Source organism: Desmodus rotundus, chromosome 6, assembly GCF_022682495.2.
Source record: "Desmodus rotundus isolate HL8 chromosome 6, HLdesRot8A.1, whole genome shotgun sequence".
Lineage (NCBI taxonomy): Eukaryota > Metazoa > Chordata > Mammalia > Chiroptera > Phyllostomidae > Desmodus > Desmodus rotundus.
The window spans coordinates 65,905,177-65,912,589 of record NC_071392.1 but is presented as its reverse complement, the minus strand read 5'-3'; the positions used below and the strand labels follow the sequence as shown (position 1 = coordinate 65,912,589).

General features: G+C 39.7%; 1 pseudogene; it reads left to right on the top strand.

The window, feature by feature from the left end:
* The first annotated feature begins 237 nt into the window (after nt 1-237).
* Nucleotides 238-6,775, top strand: LOC112300490 (large ribosomal subunit protein uL5 pseudogene; annotated as a pseudogene).
* Nucleotides 6,776-7,413: the final 638 nt, after the last annotated feature.

The following is a 7,413-nucleotide window of genomic DNA, read 5'->3' as shown; positions in this document are numbered from 1 at the left end:
TGTAAAAGATGCTGCAATGAACATGGAAGGGCAGATCTTTCTTCAGGATCCTGATTTAATATCCGTTCAATATATACAGAAATGGGATTGCTGTTTCATATGGCAGTTTTATTTTTAATTTTTTAAAGAATCTCCACACTTTTTTTCCATAATGGCTGCACCTTTTACATCCAAACCAAGAGAATAAAAGTTTTCCCTTTTTTTTAATATCATTGTTCGCTCCTCCTGTTGTTCATCATGGCACAACATCAAGGTGATAAGGAGAACCCCATGCGGGAACTTCACATCCACAAGCTCTGTCTCAACATCTGTGAAAGTGGAGACAGGGTCAGAGAAGATGGCTGGGAAGGAAGTGGGAGTGGAGCCCAGTTCTCCCTGTGCCCAGATGGAACACCTAGCCAATCTTCTAAGGAACAGAGTGAACACCCAATGGAATCCCAGCTTATATGAAGTTCAGAGACCAAAAATTGCAGAGGACATTGAAAAACAGACGGTGAGGAGATTGCGCTGGGGTGGTAAGATCCCTGGGATCTAAGCAGGGACCAAGGCCGCCACAGCCCCCAGCCTTGCACTTGCTGCAGGATGCGGGGAGGAGAGTTAGATCACCAGCTCCCTCCCCTACCAGAGCAGGGAGGGCAGCCAGGCACCAGCAGGTACCTGGATGCTGGAAGTTGCTGGGGGGGAATAGAGATGAAATGGGGACACACAGAGGTGGTACACATCCACTGGGACTGTGGACACCAGCACCAGAGAAACTGAGGTACCAGGCAACATGTGGAGATGGGAGGAGTTGGGCCCTGTCAAACCCTGACTCGGATAGTCTCCAGACTGCCTGGAAAGTTGGGCTGTGTGAAAAGCCATGCGCTTGTTAAAAATGGTGGGCAGCTGCTTTGTAAGGAACTCTCCAGCAGCGGCTGGCTCAACCCAAGGGTGATACCAGCTGCAAATGCCCAGAGACTGGGTGGCTCAGTGGAACTGTGCACCCCACTTGCCTCATGCTGCGCACCCAGAAGCTGATTGGATGCCAGAGACTGAGTGGCTGAGTGAAACAGTGCACCTGAGAACCTGGGCCTGAGGCTGAGAAGCTGTGAATATTGTGGCCCAGACCTGGTCCCCATCCTCTCAAAAACATAGGAAGGGATAAAAGCGAAGCCCAGCCCCTCTCTTCCTGTGGCATTTAGGAAGACCAGCAGAACTCGCTGAACAGGTTTAAAGTCAGAAGGAGGTTTATTTTTTATTTTTTTATTTTTGGTTCCTCTCTCTCTTTTTTTTTTCCTTTTTTTTCTTCCCCATGTGAGACAATCAGATGTGGAGTTACAAAGGGTACAGAGACAGATCAAAAGGGGAAGCAAAAGGCTAACCCCCAAAACTGAGAAACTGAGACAAATGTCACTTTGTTATCACATAGAGCTGGCATTTTATTGTTTACATGTATTATTATTATTTTGTCATTATTTTTACCACTTTTATTTTATTAGTATTTTTTAATTTCTCTTCCTTATGTTTAGTTTTCCTCATTTTATTTCTCTGTTTTTTGCATTGTTTGACTGGTTTTCCTTATTCTCTCTTTATTGTATTTTAATTTTCCTTCTTTCACTTCACCCATGTTCCAATAATGCACAACTCTTGATCAGGTACTTTATATTCTGGTTATCCAAATCATATATTTCTTGTCATATTTTTGTTGTTCCAGTACTATTGTAAATAATTGTTGTTCCATACAATCATACATACTACACAGTAATCCTCCATGATCTTCACCCACTTCACTTTAACCCTGAGCATTATTACTGTTATGGTTAATTCTATTCTCTCTCACACTATGCCTACTTTCTATCCTTTACTCTCACGATATCTCATGATCTAACCATGCACAAGTGGTCCATTTTCTGGATTCAGCTCACAATCATCCTCCCCTCTAATAAGAGTCTTATCTCTCTTTCACCTTTTATAAAAAGTGGCTACTTGGGTGAAATATCACAGTTAACTCTATAATTACCCAAAGAATCTCCTAACTCTTCTCTACTTGCTGGTACTTTAAATCCCATAAAACACTCTCCTGCTTTCTTAATCCATTTTGCCTACCCCTTGCCACTGATCACATGCAAAAATAGGTGGGAGTTGTGACCATCAGTATACCTGCCGGAGGAGAAAATCCACCAAAAGGAACAAACCCAAGTACAACAAGAGACCCCTCACAAACAGAAGAAAGGGCAAACCTAGAGCATCCAGTCAAGGAGATCAGAGACCACACCACTAAACCTCATAGAAGTTCACCCTACATAAACAGCTAGCAAAGTGAAACATCCGGAAGCACAGAAACAACCAATAAGACTCAACCTAAATGGGGAGACAAAAAAAGAACATGCAATCAAAAGGAATGGAAGATTCCCCACTAAAAAGAGCTAAAGGAAATGTAGGTAACCAAACTATCAGATATAAAATTTAAATTAATGGTTATTAATGGTTAAAGATGCTCAAGGAGCTCGCAGACAACTACACGAAACTGAGTGAGAACAACATCAGCATGAAAAAGGAAATAGAAACTATAAACAAAACCAGGAAGAAATGAACAATAAACTCTCCAAAATAAAAAACACATTAGAAGGAATTACAAGCAGGTAGGAAAAAAGCAGAGGATCAAATCAAGGAGCTAGAGGACAATGAAGAAGAAAACACCCAGACAGAGCAAGAAAAGGAAAAGAGACTAAGAAAGAATAAACTGATGGTAAGGGAGCTGCAAAATAATATGAAACATAATAATATCTGTATGATGGGGATAACATGGGAGAAGAAGAGCAAGGGATAGAAAACCTGTTTGAAAAAGTAATGATGGAAAACTTTCCTAATTTGATGAGAGAAAAGTCACACAAATCCAGGAAACACAGACAGTCCCAATCAAGAGGAACCCAAAGAGGCCCACTTTAAGACACATCATAAATAAATAACAAAACTCCAAGACAAAGGGAGAATCTCTTAAAGGAAGCAAGGGAGAAACAGGAAGTAACATACAAGGGAGCCCCAATAAGGCTTGCAGCTGACTTTAAGCCAGAAGGGAATGGCAAGAAATATTCCAAGTAATGAGAACTAGAGGCCTACAACTGATACTACTTCATCCATCAAGTCTCTCAAATAAAATGAAAGGCCAAATAAGGAGCTTCTCAGACAAAAGAAGTCTAAAAGAATATACCTCTACAAAACCAGCTCTGCAAGAGATGCTAAAGGGACTGCTTTAAGAAAAGGAAGGAAAAGAGTGAGAGAGAGAGGAACACAGATACAAAAAAAAATGGCAATGCATAAGTACCTATCAATAACAACCTTAAACGTGAACAGATTAAATGCTCCAATGAAAGACATAGAATAGCTGAATGGATAAGAAAGCATGACCCACACATAGGCTGCCTACAAGAGACCCGCCTCAGGACAAAAAACCTACACAGACTGAAAGTGAAGGGCTGGAAACAAATATTCTAAGCAAAGAGACAGGAAAAAAAAAAAAAAACAGTGTAGCAATACTCATATCAGACAAAATAGACTTCAATAAAAGGGCCATAAAAAGAGAACAGGAGGTTACTTCATAACACTCAAGGGAAGAATCCACCAAGACATAAACATTGTAAATATATATGCTCCCAACATAGGAGCACCCAAATACATAAAGAAAATCTTGGAGGACTTCAAGAAAGATATTGACACCAACACAACTATAGTAGGGGATTTTAACACCGCATTGTCAAAGATGGACAGATCTTCCAAACAAAATATCAACAAAGATATTGTGGAGTTGAACAATGTCCTAGATGAAATAGACTTAACTAATATGTATTGAACCTTTAATCCAAAGAATCAAAATACACATTCTTTTCAACATGAAATATTTTCACAGATAGACCACATGATAGGACACAAAATAAGCTGCAACAAATTCAAGAAAATTGAAATCATATCAGGCATTTTCTCTGTCCACAAGGGATTGAAACTAGAAACAAATCTCAAGGAAAAAAAAAAACAAAAAGCAACCTAATAATGTCTGTAATGAGACATCTATAGCCAACATCATACTCAATGGGCAAAAACTAAAAACTTTCCTACTGAGATCAGCAACAAGACAAGGTTGTCCACTTTTCCCATTTCTATTCAACATTGAATTGGAAGTCCTAGCCACAGCAATCAGACAAGAAAAGGAAATAAAAGGCATCCAAATTGGGAAAGAGGAAACAAGTCTACGGCTATACCACCCTGAATACACCCAATCTCATCTGAAAAGAAACAAAACAGTCATTGTATGAAGATGACATGATAGTGTACACAGAAAATCCTGTAGATGCCACCAAAAATCTGCTTGACCTAATAAACGAATTTGGCAAAACAGCAGGATACAAAGTCAATATTAAGAAGTCAAAGACATTTTTGAAACAAAAATCAGGAAAAAATCCCATTTGACATAGTAACAAGAAAAATAAAATACCTAGCAATAAACCTAATAAAGGAGGTAAAAGACTTATACTCGGAAAACTACACAACACTGAAGAAAGAAATTAAGGAAGACACAAACAAATAGAAACATATATCGTGTTTATGGATTGGAAGAATTAACATCATCAAAACGTCCATACTACCCAAAGCAATTTAGAGATGCAATACAATCCCTATTAAAGTACCAGTGGCATATTTCAGTTACAGAACAAACACTTCAAAAATTTACATGGAACCATATATGACCCAAATAACTACAGAAATTTTGAGAAAGAAGAACAAAGTAGGAGGGATAACAATACCTGATATCAAACTATATTACAAGGCCACTGTAATCAAAACAGCCTGGTACTGGAATAAGAACAGACACATGGATCAGTGGAAAAAAATAGAGAGCCCAGAAATAAATCTAAGGCTCTACAGTCAATTAATATCTGACAAAGGGGTCAGCAGCATAAAATGTAGCAAAGATAGCCTGTTCAACAAATGGTGTTGGAAGAGCTAGACAGCTACATGCAAACAAAATGAAACTTGATCACCAAATTAAACCATACATAAAAATAAATTCAAGGTGGATAAGAGACTTAAATATAAGTCGTAACACCATGAAAGTCCTTCAGGAGAACATAGGCAGGAAAATCTCAGATATTCCACACAGCAATACTTTCACTGATATATCCTCTAGAGCAAGGGGCATAAAAGAAAGAATAAACAAATGGGACCTCATCAAATTAAAAAGTTTCTACATGGCTAAAGAAAACAGCATTAAAATGAAAAGAGAACCAACTGTATGGGAAAACATATTTGCCAATGATACCTCAGACAAGGGATTGATCTCCAAAATATATAACGAACTCACACAACTCCACTCTAAGAAGCCAAGCAACCCAATTAAAAAATGAGCAAAGAACTCGAACAGACTCTTCTCCCAGGAGGACATACAGAGGGTTCAGAAATATACGAAAAGATGATCAGTATCACTAGCCATCAGAGAGATGCAAATTAAAGCCACAATAAGATACCACCTCACACTGTTGAGAATGGCCATCATAAACAAAGCAACAAAAAACAAGTGTTGTAGAGGTTGTGGAGAAAAGGGAACCCTAGTGCACTGTTGATGGGATTGCAGACTGGTGCAACCACTATGGAAAACAGTATGGAATTTCCTCAGAAAGCTAAAAATGGAACTGCCTTTTCTCCAGGCAATTCCATGGCTTATATCCTAAGAACCCTGAAACACCAATCCTAAAGAACCGGTGCACCCCATTGTTCATAGCAGCACAATTTACAATAGCCAAGTGCTGGAAGCAACCTAAGTGCCTATCAGTAAATGAAAGAATCAAAAAACAATGGCACATTTACACAATGGAATACTATGCAACAGAAAGAAAGAAGGAGCTCCTACCCTTTGCAACAGTATGGATGGAACTGGAGAGCATTATGCTAAGTGAAATAAGCCAGGCAGTAAGGGACAAATACCATATGATCTCACCTTTAACTGGAACCTAATCAACAAAACAATCAAGCAAGCAAAATTTAACCAGAGACATTGAAATTGAGAACAGGCTAACAGTGACCAGAGGTGAGAGGGGAGGGGACAATGGGGGGAAAGGGTGAAGGGTTTACAGGAACAACTATAGGAACAACTATAAAGGACATGGACAATAACAAGGGGGGTGGTGGAAACAGGGGAAGGAGTTGGGAAGGGCTGGGGTGGTAGGGAGGGGTGGGGGGAAAAGGCAGAGAACTGTACTTGAAGAACAATAAAAATATCTTAAAAATAATAAAAAATATAAAAATTAAATTAAGAAAAAAAAAGTGGAGATAGACTGACCTGGGCATCCAAAGTCCTGGAGGAGCTCACAAGCAAGGTCCTGTGTTTTCCAAAGTCAGATAAAACATCAGATACTTTGGCATCAGGAGAAATGAAAAGATCGCCATCCACCTCACAGCCCATGGGGCTAAGGCAGAGGAGATCCTGGAGAAAAGTCTAAAGGTGCAAGAGTACAAGTTGCAAAAAAATAACTTGTCAGATCCTGAAAACTTTGGTTTCAGGATCCAGGAACACATTGATCTGGAGATCAAATATGATCCAAGCATTGGTGTCTATGGCCTGGACTTCTGTGTGGTGCTGAGGAGGCCAGGTTTCAGCATCACCGACAAGAAACACAGGAGAGGCTGCATTGGTGCCAAAAACAGAATCAGCAAACAGGAGGCCATGCGCTGGTTTCAGCAGAAGTATGATGGGATCATCCTTCCTCAAGCCAGCCTTTTTAAAAGGAGAAAAAAGTATAGGTAAGGGGATTTGGAATTCAAGGGGAAAAAAATGTAGGTAAGATATTTGGAATTCAGGAAAGAGGTTAATCAGATAAAAGCTGCAGTCCATCGATTTCCCTAACATCCTTTCATCTGTTGACTGGTGATTTCCAGTCTGGGTCCTGTGTCCTGTGTCCCAGGTGATTCTCTTTATCTGTGCTCTGGACTGTGGGATGTTTCTCTCTGCGCCATAATGTCTCAGATACCATCTTAATTGCTTGCAGTCCTCTTGGGACACAAAGGTGAAATTGCCTGTGGTCTCCTGAAGTCAAGGTGGGCCATACCTTCAGTTCCTGAAACAATAGATTTTTACATGCATTAACTACTAAGCCTATTGTCATAAGCATCTGTTCCTGATATAGTCTTTCATATAAGTCAGCTGGTCTACTGCTCAGCTAGCTGCCTGCTGAGCAGCCTGGCACCAAGGAATAGACAAGAGTCACACACAATAACTGCTATTCACTCAACTTTTAGTGAATGTAAGTTCACTCAAAGTAGAACATCAACATACATTAATATCCCACTTACACTTTAACAATCTAAGAGGAATATAATACACACACATATACAGCAATCAATTGGGGAAATGAACCAGAGTCTCAGTCTGCAGGTCTTGGAAAT